We start from the raw sequence: 17,337 nt of genomic DNA on the forward strand, positions 1-17,337 counted from the left end.
CGGTGAAAAAGAGAGCTCCTAACAGCTTCAGGCTTCCACAGTCCTTGCCACCTATAATCACAGAAGCAGAGAGGGCCAGTGTCCTAATAGTTTTAGCTAAAATCCTGGAGAAAGCTTTTATTGGCTGGGCTTGGGTCACATGCCCATCACTGAATCAATCACTATTGCTATAGAGATGGGCTTTCTCATTGGTCATCCAGGGATATGCCCACCCCTGGACTGCTAAGGAGGAGGGTTGTTCTTCATCTGTAGAGCAGGCAGAAATATATGTTCACAGCACCTTCCAGCTATTCTCTCCTGATTCACCCTTGCTTCTTTCTTCCATGCATCCTGCTGTCCAGCTAAACAGCATCACTGGTCTGTGATTTTCTGCCTCCTGGTCTTTGCTCAGCCTGTTCCCTAACTTGGGTTGCTTTCCTGCACTTTCTGCATTGCTAATAATTAGCCATCCTTAAAGACCCAGAGTTAATGCTCCTCTTATGGGCAGACTTCTCTGTGTTAGCATTTAGGGTTATGTTTCAACTCTCCATCCAAGCCAAAAGCTTTATGAAGATAAAGTGTGTTCAACTTGTCTGTAAATTTTTTTGAAGAAGCAAGCATGGTACTTTGGCATCTCCAGGCCATGGTGCAAGTCTCTGGCAGAAAAGTAGCATGCATATTCCAGAGGAGGGGTGCTTTGCAGGAGAGCACAGTGGACTATGCCAGTTGATGCCAGTTTCTGATTCCCATGAACTTGGGTGAAAAGCTCAACCCTGTCACTCACCTGCGGGGCCACAAGCTATTGCACCTCTTTGTGCCTCACTTTGCTTCTCTATAAAATGGTGGAAACAAGTGTATCTGTCTCACAGTGTGGTGGTGACTGTTCTTTGAAATAATATGTATAGGATGTTTGTCCTTATGGATTCAAGAAAACATTTTCAAAATGGCCTTTCTTGTTTGGAATCTTCATTGTTGGAGGGGGAAAAGAAGATAAATGGTCAATAAGAAACAGAAATGTGTCATAAGAGTAGAAATTATATCATTAAATGGATGCTGTTTTTATAGTTACACATACTATCCTAGAGAGGAAAACTGATACAAGTCATTGAAACTTTTTTTTGATGAGAGCTTGAAAAGAAAGGCATTATGTAAACCTCAAGCAGTACAATCAGTTTACTGACTGATTTAGAAAATGCTGTAAGTATAAAGCCTGAAGCTTTCAAAAATTAAATGAACTCTTTCGAAATGGGATTGATGAGCATTATTGTCAGGAATCTGGGTACAAAGTCAATTGGCTGAGGGAAGAAAGAGAGCTCATTAGAGTGGTAGGCATTGTTGTACACCTCTCCGCATTTGTTCCCCTCCTATAACTCTGCCTCCAACTCCATGGGTGAGCCCTGATTGACCTAAGCCAATCACCCTTATTCTTCACATCAAATTCTCCACAGTTGGCTCAGGAATGGGCAGGGGATCCAAGATCTTCCAACCAGAACAAACCTCAGGTATCAGTTTGCTGATTGGAAAAAAGAGACAGTTTGTTTCTGGGTGGTGTAGTTACAGATATGAGGCATGGATTTGCTGCAACCAATTTACAGTCAGTCAAGACATCAGCCAGGGAAAATGATGACATGCCTAGGAAGCATATGTCAAAGAAATGGAGTCAGAATCCATGATCATACTGTACCTGAAGCCATAGCTTTTGATATTTTAGTTAAAAGAGCAAATTGATTCCGATTATCATTTAAGCCAGTTTGATTTTTTTTCTATCAAAATAATTCCAACTGACGTGTTGGCTTGTATGCTAAAAAGTCTGGGTGAAAGCTTCAGGCATAGCTGGTTCTAGTCAGCAGAAATCTGTCTTTTCTCTCATCTCTGCCCCTCTTTGTGTTGGCTTTATTCTCAGCCTGGCTTTCCCAGTATAGAGCTGCTCCAGGCTTATATTACATTAGCTCAGAAACCCGACGGGAAGAGAAGTGGTTTTTTTTGTTTGTTTTTTGTTTTTTTTTTGTTCTTTTGTTTTTTCAATGGTTTCTATAGAAGTACTAGACCTGGTGCTCACTGGCCTGTCTTAAGTCATGTACTCATTCCTGAATCAATCACTGTGACCATGGAGAGATGCTGGGTCTGGAGGAAAGGGGGATCTCTTCCCACAGCCTACTCAAATCCTCTCAAGAGTTTGGCTTTGAAATTAGACAAGCCTGGGTTTTCCAGCATTGACAGTTTTTATCTGTGTGATCATGGGCAAATGGCTGAATCTCTGAACCTCATCTGTAAATTAAGGATAACAGTGGTCTCAAACTCAAGATTGTGATGAGGAGGAAATGAGATAATCCATGCAAAGCATTTGCACAATGCTCACTACTTCGTTGTTATTGTTAGTATTACTATTATTTCCTAGTTCTGGTACCTCCACTTCCAGAAAGTCTGTCCTGATCACCCCCTCCAAACAAACTAGAAGGAAACTTCCTTCTTGAACTCTCACAGCCCTTTCTTTTGCGATTTTCTATGTGATTTCAGTGTTTCAGTTTCTGCTCGTGTTCATGACTCCTCTGCCTTATTAGACTTTCAGCCCCAAGAGGGGCCAAAATAGCTTTATCTGTATATCTTAATAAGAATCACTGCTAACACCTGTCTAAGGCTTTACAGTTTCCAAAGTATTTCCTCTTCTGTTTTTCCATTCTGAACCAAAGTGGAAATCCCACAAAGTGGGATTATTATTACTACTTTGCAGGTGGGGAAACTGAGGCAGCAGTGGGGACAGAGCAGTGACATAGCCAAGGTATGCAACAAATCAATGGACAAGAAGTCAGGTGTTTTTGGAGTCCTAGCACAGGGCTCTTTTTGCTGGACAATGGTTTTGAATGTAGATTCACCCCTGGGACCTCTTTCTCCACCTTTACTTCGTGATTCTTTTCACTCAGTATACTCTTTTTCCCTACCTGAAGAGCCTTTCCCCCTGAAGCCTTCCTTCTCTAGCTCCAGAGATATCTCTGGCCTTCACAGCCATCTCTTTCTACTTCCGAAACACACCACTCAAGCCAGCCCCAATCACTCTGCATCATTATGCATCTGGAACCAACCTCCAAACCCTAGAAAGGGCAGATGACCATGTTTGCTCCAGCCCTGTGCCCTGGGACTGCTTTGGGTCTGGGCAAAGTGTCTGGCTTATCCTGTACCCTACTCTGTAAGACTGTTTACATGCTGTGGACTCAGTAGTATCTGGCTTTGAATCTCAGCACTGCAAGTGTTACCTCTAATTTTTCATCTGTAAAATGGGAATAGGGCTGCTGATCTCAAGGACTACTCTTGACCATACATTGAGAGAGAGAAATGAGAGAAGGTGATATGCTTCAAAGGGGGTGCAGGAAGGAGAAATGATTTCAAGGAATGTCAGAATGTCCCCTCTGACCCTGCACATGGGTGGTGATCTTCCAGCCTCTGGAGGCCCTCTCCTAGCCTGGCTCAATCATTAGCTTTTTAACTCACTTTCTGGGTTGTAGTTAGCTCATCGTCTCTTTATCTGCATCTGGTTTTCTTTCCTAAGCTTGCATCTGTCTCTGTGACTATACAGACTTGGTAACTGGGTGGGGAAGTGAATGGGCTCTGCATGAAGAAAACTCGGCCTGAGTAACAAAGACCTGGCATCACCCCAAGCCTCAATTTCTTGGTCTATAAAATGTGGACAATTAGAATGCTCACCTTGTAAGGCTGTGTTGAGGTTTTAGGCCAGCAGTATTCAGTGTGTCACCATCTAGCCAATTGTAGCTATTTAAATATATTAATTAAAGTTAAATAAGGTCTTAAAAATTCACCTCCTTGGTCACATTAGCCACATTTCAAGTGCTTACATGTGTATGGCAGAGCTAGAGAACATTTCCATCATTGCAGGAAGTTCGACCACGTAGCACTGTTTTAGATAATTTGTGCAAAGCACTCAAGCCTGCCCTGGGCACCTGCTGTGTGTTGGCATAATTCAACTGAAGTTGCAAATTCTTTCAAGCCAGGGGCCATGATTTCAGGTAAAGTTCTGCTCTCCTGGACCAAGTTCAAAACAAGGGGCTCAGGCTCCTGCCTCAAGGCAAACAACAGAAGGTTTAATTTACTCTCCTGGTGGAGAAGGACCACTGAGCAGTGGGAGTGACATTGACCAATGGGAGAGCAGCACACTTTGGGAGGGGTTTCTAGCATCTAGAACCAATGTGGAACTTTTTAAAGAAGAAAATCGCCTGTGAGTTTGCAAATATATTAATTTCTTTCCCTCTCTCTTCTTCCTCCCCTGTCTTTTCCTCTTTTCTCTTCTCCCTCTTATATTTTTGCCAGAGAAGGGAAGTCTAGATCCCAGCTTGTGAGAACAGAAGGGATGCCTTGGTCCATCTGGCTCCTTCATACAAGGCTGGGAGAAGTGCAGTGACTTGCTTTTAAGTTCCCTTAGAAAGTGAGGCAGAGCGGAAGTTCTGGACACAGCTTCCCTGAAACCAGAGTTTGGCATAGTGTTGATGTCACTCCAGCAACAGGAATGGTGCTGTCTGCCAACCCAGCAAGTCCTGATCCGCCCCTAGACCCCACTGTGAGGGGTTTCTGTTGATGCCCACCCTGACTGGAGCAGGTTAGCTGTGAGGTCTTGAGAACCTCTCCAGCTTTGCCTGTCCTCCTGCTTTGTTTTTGTCTCCTATGTCAAGTACTATGCTTGGTACACAGTAGTTGCCTTTGTGGCGCTCGTTGCACCGAAGAGAAGAGGTCGTTCCTGTTACTCCTGTCAGAGTGTGAGGCCCTGTGAAGGGGTGAGCCTTCACCAGGTGTATCTAATAACCCTTCATGTCAGAGCTCTGGTGAGCCAAGGGATCCCATCTTTTTAGTGCCTCCACCCCCTTGGCAGTCCAGCAAAGCCTATGCACCTCTTCTCAGAATAATTTTTGAGTGTGTTTTATTGTAACATAACATACATTCATCAAAGTGCACACATCTAAAGTGTACGTCAGTGAATTTTCACAAAGTGAACACACTGTGACCCCGGCACCCAGCTCAAGAAACCGAGCGTGACCAGCATCCCAGCAGTCCCCTGGCCCCTGCCAGGAACCGCCTTCCAAGAGAGACCTCTATCCGAATACTGTTTATTAATGCATATTACAGGTGTAAGAACCTGAGTTTTAGCTTAGGATGGAGTGGTCCGTGTGTGCGAGGGAGAGTGGTGAGGTGTGTGAGGAGTTGCGGTATGTCATGGGATGAGGGGATTTGTGGGGGACCTGAGTGCGTGGTTTCGGGTATGAATTTTCCAGGGTAAGTGGGACGATTGGGGGTCCCCGGGACGCGTCTGCGGTGTTTGGGGGGTTGCTTAGGGTATCCGGCGTAGGCGGGGACGGGGCGGGGCTACGGGGCGGGGCGGGGCTGGCGGGCGCGCGCACGCAGTCGGCGCGCCCCCTCCCGGCCGCCATGTTGGCTGGTGTGTGGGTGTCAAACTGAGCTAGACGCGGCGGCGGCGGCGGCGGCGGCGGCGGCTCCGCGGGCTCCTGTCGCTCCCGCCTCCCCAGCGCTGCCGGCGGCCGCAGCTGCGCAACCGGCGGGCCCGGAGGAGCGGAGGTGAGCCGGGGCCCGCGGGGCTCGGGGACCGGAGAGGGGCCTCAGGGCGCGGACCCTCCCCCTCCCCCAGGGGGCGGACGTCCCCAGAACAGAGGCTTTCCCAGAATCAGCCCCGCACAGCATGCACCCCGCTGCCCAAGCTGGATCTCCACCTCAGGAAGGACCCCCTTTCTTCCAACCGGGCCCCGCCCCACGGGCTGGAGGGTAGACCCCTCCCCAGGTAGATCCCTTTCCGCTGCTGGGACCCCCACCCCATTTCGCTATCTGGGGGCCCTTCCTTTTACATCCTCGGAGTCTGGGGCTCCCCTTACTCCCATCCCACATCGGGAAGCCCCTCCAGGCCCTCACTTTCGCTACCTTTCTGCTTGGAATAACCCCGCCCGACCTCTCCAGAGCACTTTCCGCCCCTCCCCGGGCCAGGTGCCCCTTTCCTCCAGAGCTGAGTCTGGTCTCACTCCTACCCTGGTGCAGAGTCCAGCCCCCTTTCCCTCCAGGAATCGGGGGAGGGGTGCCCTGTGTCCAGGATCCCGCCTGTCCCCTCTCCTCTTGGATCTGGAGCGGGGCCCCTTCTCCCCAGGGACCAGGTTCTCGCTCCTAACCCCACCCCCACAGCACAGCGGGGCCGGGGGCGGCAGAGTCAGGCTCCAGCTGCCTTTTGTTCCGCGTGGGATGGCAGAGACCCCGCCCGGCTGTCCTATTTGGCTAATCAGGGTGGGTGCATGGGTGCGTGGGAGCCGACCTCTTCAGGAGACCCTTCCTCTCTTTCCCGGTGGTATGGCTCGCGAGCAGCGGAGCGCGTTGGGAGAGGCTGGCCCTTCTAGAGGAGGCCGTGCCAACAGGTTTTTGTTTGTGACCTGGAGTTGGCCAAGTGACTTTGAGGGATGGGCAGTTTGTTGTATCCAGAAACCCCAGGAGGGGCCTATGAAAGCCCATTCCTCAGCCCAGGGCCTCCGTGTGGGGCCTCTTCAGAGTTTTGCTGCGCTGGGGATACACCTGAGGTCTGTGCTTGAAGAGAGGATGGAGCTTAACCATCATTAGGGTTCAGATGGGGGAAGACTGAGGCCCAGAGATGAAGTGATTTGCTCAAGGTTACACAGCAGTACTACTGTGGCAGTGCCAGAACTAGAAACTCAGTCTCCAGGGCCCTCGCCATGACATTTTAGATTTTTTTTTTAAAGAGAGAGGTTCAGCATTATCCACCTCCTCTTTTACTTTTAATATTCACTCAAGAAAATGGGCAAGAAAAGATGAGAAGTATGAGTTCTTCATTTCCACCTCCAGAAAATGTCCTGTAAAGAAGAGATTGGAATAGGGGGTTAAAATGATTTTAAAAGGTTAATTTTAATTATCCTTCCCTTCTTCTCCCCCTCACATCCCCAATCACATAAGATAATGAAGATTTTGCAGAACATATGTGCATTTTGTAGCTCTACACGCCAGATGACAAAATCATATACTGAATCCAGCACAGCAGTGATTGAATTTGCACTGATAATTTTCATATGTATTTAAATGAACATCAAAAGGAACTATAGTTTATTTCTGAATAGTATTTGTGTTTGGGACAAGTGGTTTTGTTGGAGAAACCACCAGGATCTTCTCATTTTTTATCTGTATTTTTATTTTACATTTTAAAAGCTTATTTCTTTCTTTAGTTTTAATATTGGGTTAGTCATCCTTAGTTTCACTGGGCTATTCTTTTATAAGCATTAAATGAGATACTGGTTGTTAAAGAGTTTAGTAAAGTGCAAATTACTATAAGGCATGATTCAGGACTGCATCCCACAAGTCCCTGGACCAGGAGCAAGTTTGGATTGCCCTCTGGGATGTACTGATCTCTTCTGATTTACCCAGGCTTTTTGCCTCCCTGAACTCTGAGCATGGCAGATGGGGAGCTCTGTGGAGAACTCTCACAGCAATGTGTGTTGTGCCAAGCACGTGTGTGAGGTGTGAAGACATGTAAAACTTTTAAGTGGTGTATGCAGTCTAGATAAGTGACCCATCCTTTGTAGAAATTCTCTGTAGAAATACAGTTGCCAAGATGTGGATTTCCTAAGAGTTGGGATTCTGATGAGTCCTGCAAAAGTAGTTGAGAAGTTTTTGGGACTCCGGATTGTTTTAATGACTTGCCTTTTCCTGAACTTAAAGGGTAGGCGGTGGTGAGTGCCCCTTTCCCTCCTTCTCTAAGATTTTATTAGGAGGAGTGGTAAATTTCTATTCTTTGCGAACTGAAGTGCTAAGAATTTTCATGCATGGGATTGTCATTGTCATACTCTTGGGAAGTGCATTAAAATTTTTCAGGTTTTTTGGTAATTGCTCTCACTGTATCCCAGGGCCTTCCTATCAGATTAATGGGTCATGGAGGTTGTCATTTTATGGCATGAGTTCTTGGTGACCCCTGAGCCTTGGAGAAATCAAGAGGCTCAGATTTGGGGAATTAGAGATTTGATGTTGGGGAGGATATGAGGAAATGTCTAGTCCTGCTCCCTGTTTTCTGCTGGATTTTCAACTCATGTCTTCAGTTTAAACAAACAACTTCTGTCAAGCTTTTGCCAGCCAACTCCACCAGTGTTTGGGCCCCTCTAACTCTACTCTCTAAGCCTCATCACACTGAACAGTCTCTTGGAGTGCTTATGTTGTCTGAGTATCTGAGGCTCTTGTGACATTTTGTGACATCTTTGAGACTAATGATTATCCTGTATTTCTTTACTTCTGCAGTACCAACTCAGTCTCTGACACATGGTAAGTACTTAGTAAAGGTCTGGGGGTGCGAATAAGCCCTGGGGGCAGGAAAACAAACTTTTATTGATCTCTTACCTTTTACAACAGGCTCCATTGTTCTGTCTTGTTCTTGCAAAAAATACTGCTCTTGGTCTAGCAGTCATATGTCATTCATGGATATTATTTCCGTTCTGCAATTGAGGAAACCGAGACCCAGGGGCTTAAGTCATGTGCTCAAGATTACACACCCAGTAAGTGATGGGCTGGGATTTTAACAAGTCTTCTGGATTCCAAAATATTATTATACTTGTTACCTCATTTGAAAAACCAAGTCTTATAGGGATGAAGAGACTAGTTTAAAGCTTTGTTGCAAATTGACAATAGACTTAGTACTTTGAGATGATGTAATTAAGATTCGTGAGGGTGAGCGAAAGCACATTTTATTTTTGTTAGATGCATTTTGAAATGACTATGCCCATTTGTTGAGTTTTTGAAAATTGACAAGCTTTCTGATAAGTTCGTCAATGGATTTTCTTTTTTTTTTTTGGTTTAATTAGCTTGTTCAAGGTGTCTAAAAATAGAAACTTAGAAAACAAATACAGTGAAATAAGTGTACCTGTGGTTGAGCGTGTTCAGTGGCACCCGTCTATGGACTTGTTTGCCCATTCCTATTTTCCAATCAGGCAGTTAAGTTTTTGACGTCTTGAAATGCAAGCCTGTTTCAGCAGCCTTTTTTAAAAAACAAAATTTTTTATCTTCGCATTGACGTATAACATAGGGTTTACCATCCATTCGTGAGTGGAAAACCTGAGGTCCGGAGACGTTAGGTAACCTTCGAGGAACTGGCATAGCCAGGAGTTAAACCCAAGTCTCTGTGATTCCCAAACCTGGTTTCCTCCTATTCCACCAGCCCCTGTAGGAAGCCCCACAGTATAATGAGTACTCATTTAAATTATAGGCTGAACTTGTGATCTGAAAATCACCATCAAGTTTATTTAGAAGGCTGAGAATTATAAATGAGAAGATTTGTGTCTTTCTCCTAATTTTAGGATCTGTGAAAGCACTGAATGTCAGGAATTTAGTGGACCACTTGAACTGATAGCTGCTAGGTTTAGGATTTGATTTAAAAAATAAAAAAGATTTGCCTCCTTTAAACCAGATCTGCAACATTGTTAAAATGCTCCCTGTACATGCATTGGATTCTTTACGGTGACTCATTCTCAGCTTACCCAGGTACTAGAAACTGCTTTGTGCCTGGGCACAGAAAAGTCTCCCTGTTGGTTCTGGTCTATGCAGTGTCTAGGCTGCGCTTTCAAGCCCTTTGGAGACAGAGCAGGTAATTTAATTCTTGTATTCAAAGCAGTGCTAGGAACTGGGTACACACAGGGCTATAATTGAAGGGACTGCCTGTGTTCTCTTCATGGCAACCTGGCTGATAAATAGATCAGAGAAAAGCAGGCTCATTCTGAGGGATGACTGACCATCTAGAGCTGATGCATGATGTGAATTTAAAAGCATCTATAATTAATCACTTTCTGAGTACAGGCTTCAATCTTCTTCTCACTCCCACCCCTCTTAAGGTAATATCATCATGGTGGCTCACTAGCTGAGAGCACCAAATGGTACAGATAGTTTGAGTACAAAGGCCACGTGACAAAAAGCTTTGGAATCTGATGTGGGTACATATTGGCCTCCTGGCTGCGGGGCTTTGGGCATTTTAATCACTGAGGTTTGGTTTCCTCATCTCTAAAATGGGCCTAATAATAACCACTTGGCAGCAGAGTATCAGTGTTTCACAGACTCTGGTGTGCATCAGAATCACGCAGAGAGTCTGTTAGACACATTGCTGGGCTCCATCCCCAGAGTTTCAGCTTCAGTAGGTCTGGAGTGAGGCCTGAGTGTGTGCATTTTCAACCAGTTTCCAGGTGCTACTGATGCTGCTCGTTTGGGGACCAGATTTGGGAATCCTGGCCCAGAGGACCAAATGAGAAGGCGTGTAAGGGGTCAGTACTGGCTGGCTGTGCAGGGGAAACTTAAAAAATAGCAGTTCCTTTCTGCTTCTGATGTGCTTTTGAGTATTTTTCGAAGATGGTGGCATGACACTTGAGAAGAGAATTTGGTTTCTCAAAAAGATGTTTTCACTTGGTTTTAATTTGGACTGTGGTCACAGGTCTTATCACTCTGTGGGTTAGTCGGGATGTTTTCCTTGATGAAGGGAATGTAAGACGTCAGTGCCCTTCGAAGAGGCAGTAAATCTGAGATTCTGTTTGTAAAACCAGTTCATTCCCACACATCAAGCAAGTTGTTCACTGACAAGGCTTTTAAGAAATGCAGCTGGGAAAGGATAGGGAGGTGTGGTGTTGGGCACTGAGCAGACTCCCACAGGGTCATTAGGGATGGCCACTGGTGTTAATGGAAGTCACTTCTCCCCCTACAACAATTCAGATTGATTTTAATATTCTTTAGTGTTTAGAGTTTGGCAAAAAAAATTTTTTTCTCCAGTAGTAATTATCAGCTTGTCCATCAAAACCAAACACATGGGTGTGTGTGTGAGCCCTGATGGTTTTTGAATGTCTCCTGTGTATCAGACCCTATGCTACTCCTTTATGCACAGTATTTAATTTAATTTAATTTTTTATCATGATCCCGCAAGGGCTGTCATAATTTCTCTTTTTCATACACAAAAACTGAAGCTCAGAGGGGGTTAGCAGCCTGTCCCAGGCCACACAGTAAGTGTCCCAGCTGATATTTGCTATGACCGATATCAGATTCTGAACCACATTATTTCCACTACCTCACTCCGTAGCCATTCCAGGTGCTCCCATTGTCTCATGTATCCTCGCAACAACCCTGGGAAGTAGGCATTTCACAGATGAGCAAGATGGGGCTTGGAGGGGTCAAGATCATTAACATGCACCTACTCTGAATTCAGTCCCAAACCTGTCTTGATTATGGAAACTTATGCAGCTGTTTCTATGACAATACCTTACTTTTAGTGAGGACCACAGAAGTAAATTCTAAGACCTAAAGCTGCTTGGATGAATATAGCAGGGACATGGTGGGACTCCACCTGGGTTGGCTGGGAGGAAGTCCGTGTGGGCTGGTAAGGGGTTTTTTGTTTGTAAAGCTATGTTAAAATAATTGCTCAAACTGCTCTTTGAGGAAAGGGACTATTTCTTTTTACTCTAATTCTGAAGCTCTGTACATTTGTTCTCCCAACATGACACATGGCAATTAAGGACTAAAAATCCTCTGGTCATGCTGTTGTTAAAATGTGATCAGATTCAGACAGAAGAGCTTGATAGTCTTAAACAGTTACATGTAAATAAAAATAAAGCATCTCCTTTTTCAGTAGGCTGTTAATACATGACTTCTAGCAAATGGGTCATTTTTCCAGTCTTACAGTGTAGGAGGAGGCTGGGGTGTGATCACTTTCCCAAGGTTTGATAATTGCCTGCAGCTCCCAAGCCAAGGGTTGGTAAACAGCTATGTGTCAGTACCTGCCCTGTGCTCTTTGGAGGCCTGGAGGTTTGGACTCAAATGTGTTGTTTCGTAAACTCTTTAAGACTCTGAGGTGAATAAATCATGAGAGCTAAAAGTTGCTGTTCAGAATCTGCCCCCTTTTCCACCCTCCCCACCTTTCCCAAATTGTCAAAGCAATACAAGAATACTGACAGGAATACAGTCATTTTTACTTGAAAGCAAGTCCTTCCTGAGTGCTTGTTTGATACCCAGAGCTGGGCTATAATGACTATACTTTGGATCCCTAAATTTGGAAAACATGATCAGAGAAATAATGTTTATGCCACTTTATGAGAGGCAGTCTGGTTGATGTAAAATTATGAGCAGCAAATTAAAGACAGTTTTATGATACTGGGGTAGAATATTTGAGATCAGTGTCAGCCTGGAAAATATGCAACACATGGTTTTTAGAGTCAAAATGATGGGTATATGTGAAATGCCATGGGTTTTTTTTTTTTTTGCTACCAAGAACTTAGTCTAATTGAGAAAACAAAGTTAACATTTGTGAGACAATTAGAAGCTGGTGGTTTGTTGAGCTGTGATCTTGATCCTTTGTCAGAAAATCAAACATGGAGGAAAGTCTAATAGAGTCAGGGAAGGCATCAGGGAGAAGATGGGATTTGAGCTGGAACTCAAAGGATGGGAAACAATTTCAGGAGTGGAAGGCAGATGGGAAGGCATTTCAGATTGAGGCAAAAGTAGGAAGCCAAGCTTGGAGTGGGTTTAGGCCAGTGCCTTTGTGAGCATGGGGTGTGTGCATGGTATGGGGCCCCAGAAGCAGCTCTGCCTAGTGGATGCCTGGGGGTAGCAAGGACTGAGGTAGCCAGATGGCTGGCCACTGGCTCTGATGAAGCAGGGGCCTTGGGATTTGGTGGTGCTGGCAGTAGGAAGCTCAGGTGTTTGGGAAGGAACCCTCTGGCAAGGGCCTTGCAAAGTGGCATAATTTCTGTGGGCGAGGGCCTGGTCATGAGACTGGATAGGTTGCAGTTCTGGAGATAGTACAGAGGTGTATGTGTCACAGTGAAGGGATGCTAGAGTCTGGTTCTGTTTGAGAAGAAGTGACGGCCTCAGGGTCTCAGTGCTGGCTGGAAAGTGAATGTGACACCCTTAGAGCCTGCTGTTTTTATCCTTGCTGCACCTGCAAGTCACATGGCCTGGAAAGCTTTTTAAAAAATGCCTATGATAGGGCCCCACCCTAGACCATGGCGGGGGAACCAGTAATATTTTCAGAAGTACTCCAGATGATTCTAATGATTTGTGTAGGCTGAGAAGCTGAACTGTGTGCTCAGAAGAGCCTCTGGGAGTGTCAGGAATTAAACGATGGGAGAAAATTGGAGGCAGAGAGCAAGAAGCCTTTCCAGTAATGAGGTAAGGGTGCTGGAGCCCTGAGCTACTGTAGAGTAATTGTGGAGGCTTGAGAAAAGAGGGAGGGGGTGGCAGATGAGGTGGAATCAGATGACTACCTGAGCTGCTAAAGTTTGCCTTAGTAAAGGGTGTAAACAAGGTGAGGGCAAGAGAAGAGATTGTTACCCACCTATTTGATAATTCTCCTTCAGCCTGATTTTTAGCGAGGTCTAAGGGGCAGGCATAGCATGTTCTAATCTACTCATTCACACCTGCAGCCAGGTTCCTTCCTATACTCTTAATTGTAATAATGACTGCAGCAGACCTTACTTGTAAAATTTAAAACTACATTTCCTTAAAGTAATTATATTAAAGATAGTTGTAATTTAGAGTTCTTAATTTAGGTAGATTCACTTCATTAGAGATTAGAAGTGAGGTTTTACTTGGTATATTTAATGCATATCACAATATCATAATTTAGAGCAGTTATAGAAAAAATTTAGTTTATAGGCCAGTTCATTCAGTCTTTATTTAATGTTTACTGAGCATATATGTATTATGTGCTATAGGCTTGGAATACTTAGGTAATAAGCATTAAGTTCCTGCCCTTAAGTAGCTTATGGCCTACAGAGAGTGGCTCCCGATACAGGGACGGGTAATGTTAACTCCTGGAGAGAGAAGTTTAGAAGGTGGTGTCAGGCACTGAGAATGAACCTGGGTGTCAGAGAAGGCTTCAGAGGAAATATGTAATGGAGTCTTGAAGGAGAAAATAGAGTCTTGAAGGGAGTTCTTGGGGACAGAGACAAGAGGGCTGTTGGTTGAGGGAACAGCTTTGTGTCAAGCCTGAGCGTGAAGTGTCAGGCTTAAGCTGAGTAAGGAGAAAGGGCTGAACATGTGGCAGAGGCCCAGCCACAGGCTGACCCGGCAGGACAGGTGGAGAGGTTAGTGAGATTTGAGTTGGGCTATGGTTTTCACACACTCTTGGTTGTGAGTGGGCAGGGCCCTGGGTCCTCCACTCTACCTCTAATCAGAGCAGCTCCGCTCTGATATGAACGTGGGAGAGTTAAAAGGAGCTCCTTGGAAAAGTGTTCCTTCGCTGTTTGAAAAAAAACCAAAGTGATCTCATTGCAGTGGGTGCTGGGGAGCCATTGAGAGCAGGTGAGTGCCCTGTCGGTAGCTGGGAGGGAGGGCCTGGAGGCTTCCCAGGGACCTGAATAGCCCTCACTTCTTTCTGTATGTATAAGAAGGTGGAGTTGAAAAGGATTCTGTTTTATCTTTAACTCCTAGCTAGTTTCTCAGGTCCTGTGGTAATGACTAGGCAGTGTGCTGATACTATGCTTAATAGGTCCCTCGGGAATAGAATTCCTTACAGTCAAGCAGTTCTGTTTTCCAGAAATCCCTGGAGAATTTTATGATCAGTTTGTAAAGGTAAGTGACCTAGTATTTTACTTGGAATATATGCCAGAGAGTGACTGTGTGCCAGGCTATGTGCCAGGTACCCAGGAGATGGCCCCAGCCCTCAGATCTCCTCAGTGTAGACTAGACAGAAATGGTCTAGGCCCTCTCCAACCTACTGATGCGTTTGGGCTGTACTGTGCATCTTTTTAAAAATTAAAATTGGTTGCTATATTAGTTTCCTATGGCTGCTCTAACAAATTACCACAAATGCAATGGCTTAAAACGTTGCAGTTCTGTAGGTTAGAAGTTCAATGTGGGTCTTGGTGGGCTAAAATCATCGTGTAGCTAGGGCTGCATTCCTTCTGGGGGCTGTAGGGGAGGATCTGTTTCTTTGCCTTTTCCAGCTTCTGGAGGCTGCCCACATTCCTTGATTCATGGCCCCTCTGCCATCAAAGCCAGTCATACCCAGTCCTGCCTTTCACATTGTGTCACTCTGAGGCTGACTTTCTGCTTCCCACTTCCACTTTTAGGGACCCTTGTGATTACCTTGAGCCCACTGAATAATCTAGGATCGTCTCTATATTTTAAAATAAACTAATTAGAAACCTTAATTCCATCTGTTACCCTAATTCTCCTTTACTACGTAACCAGGATTACAGTGCGGACATCTTTGGGAGGCCATTATTCTGTCTACTGCAATTGCCAACATGAAAATCAGGAGATCTTACATAGCAATCCAGACTCGCAGCTCCATTGACAAATCAGAACACTTGGCAGCTGGGAGCCTGCACTGTTGCTTGGCAACACTGGGTCAGCGCCAGTGTTGGCACTGTCTCTGGATGGGATTGCATGCACCAGTTCTCCAGAGCCCCTACTCTTCCCATAGTGCCTACTCATTTGCCTTTGTTGCCTGAGCCCTGCACTGGAGGACCCAGGGTCTTAGCTAGAAACCAGCCATGGCATCGTCCAGTGTTCAGGGTGGTGGAGCTTGCTTATCTCCCTGTTCAGTGCCCTCCTCCTTGCCCCTGTGCCCCCTCCCTGCCTTCAGATCCTTGTCTCACACCCTCCTCTGTCTGGCACACACCCATCTCTTCTCTCCCTGACCTAGAGCTCTACGTTCTGATGCTATTCTAGGTGGTATTTTTTGTACCATAACTCCTTGTCTCCTGTGCCCTTCTTTTCTGGCACCCCAAACTATTACATTCTGGTGTCTTCCATTTAATGTCTTACATTGGCATTTGTAAAAAGCACGTCTTTATACTGTACCTTCGGAGCAGTATCCATCAAAAATTAAGATCATACAACAAGCATTTAGTTGAACATCTACTGTGTGCCACACACTTTACCTAGACAATGGGAAATGAGATAGAGATACCTGCCTTACCTCCCCCAGAAATCTAATTCTAGATGAGGGAGGAGGACAAACAATAGGCAATTGCAATACTAACCACTTACTGCATTTAGGGAGGGTCTGATAGCATCCTTCTTCCTCAGACCCTAGACAGGAGATAAGCTATGTCTTAGTGGTCGAGGATTCGGAGGAGGGGGGTGGTTGTTGAAGGCATGTTGGTGCAAGGTTCCCTCATTTCCAGGCATCACCTAGACCCCAGTTGACAACTGAATTTGGGGCAGGCATCTCAGAGGCCCATGTAGCAGATAGGTTTGCAGTGTAAAGGACTATGTCAGACTCCTTCATGTGCCACTGTCTGGCGATCTGAACTGTGGCATGGTTATTTTCTAAGGGCCTCTTTGTGTGGCCTGTTGTGGATGGTCCTGCCTCGAGTGAATCTGCTCTGTGGGGCTCAGTTGGAGGGTACCAGGTCGAGTCACCAGAATTTGATGGTTTAAAGGCATTCAGTTCTTTAGCATGTTAAAAGATCTTTGGAAACTTGCTTGAAAACAAAGCAAAACTTTTCATTATGGAGGATTGCAAACATAAAAATAAAATAGTTCAGTGAACCTCATCACTCAGCTTCAACAATTTTAATGTTGGTGCCCTCTTTCCCTGATTGGATTATTTCAAAGCAAATCCTAGACTGACTTCACTTCAGTGCTAAATGCTGCAGTATCTTTAACGATATGAACTCTTTGGAAACTTTTAAAAAGTCAAGACCTACCACCAGGCATCCTGATTCTGATTTTCATATGCTCTGGGGTTGAAGCTGATATTTTTCAGTTGTGGAATAATCGTCTTCATGCAAAATCTTGATTTAGGTTGAATTTTATTAGCATTTATATTCGGGCAAAACAAGGAAAGTTTCGCCATTTTAATTTTTTCATTGTAAAATATATATAAAATTTACCACGGTCATCGTTTAAAATGTAAAAATTCCGTGGCATTAAGTACATTTACAGTGTTGTGCAGTCATCATCACTGTCTAGTTTGAGAGCTTTCCATCACCTCACAAAGAAACCTGTACCCATTCAGCAGTCACTCCCTACAGCCCTCAGCCCCCAGCCCCTGGCAACCACTGATCTACTTGCTGTCCCTATGGACTTGCCAGTGCTGGACATTTCATGTAATGGAATCATACAGTATGTGACCCTTTGTGTCTGGCTTCTTTCAGTTAGCATAGTGTTTTCCAGGTTCATCCATGTGTTAGCCTGTTGGTACTTCTTTCTTTTTATGGCTGAATAATATTCCACTGTGTGGATAGACCACAGTTTGTTCATCCGTTCATCTGTTGATGGACATGGGCTGTTCTCACCTTTGGCGATTGTGAGTAGTTGCTACTTTAACTCATCAGTGCTTACTTTGAAATGTGGTAATGTAGTGCATTGATCAAAAAGAAAATA

The 17,337-nt window shown here is 45.1% G+C and overlaps 1 protein-coding gene across 4 annotated transcripts in view; it reads left to right on the forward strand.

The window, feature by feature from the left end:
* The first annotated feature begins 5,419 nt into the window (after positions 1-5,419).
* Positions 5,420-17,337, forward strand: part of EPN2 (epsin 2) — an 81,828-nt gene continuing 69,910 nt past the window's right edge. For 2 of the 4 annotated variants that reach the window (XM_036223775.1, XM_016145165.2), the window contains exon 1: positions 5,420-5,556. The gene's annotated coding sequence lies outside the window, so the exon portion shown is untranslated. Of the gene's footprint in view, positions 5,557-5,584; positions 5,777-17,337 lie in introns of those variants that run through there. The other 2 variants (XM_016145170.2, XM_016145166.2) reach the window with 2 other exon arrangements.

The sequence above is a fragment of the Rousettus aegyptiacus genome, unplaced genomic scaffold, assembly GCF_014176215.1.
Source record: "Rousettus aegyptiacus isolate mRouAeg1 unplaced genomic scaffold, mRouAeg1.p scaffold_m13_p_6, whole genome shotgun sequence".
NCBI lineage: Eukaryota > Metazoa > Chordata > Mammalia > Chiroptera > Pteropodidae > Rousettus > Rousettus aegyptiacus.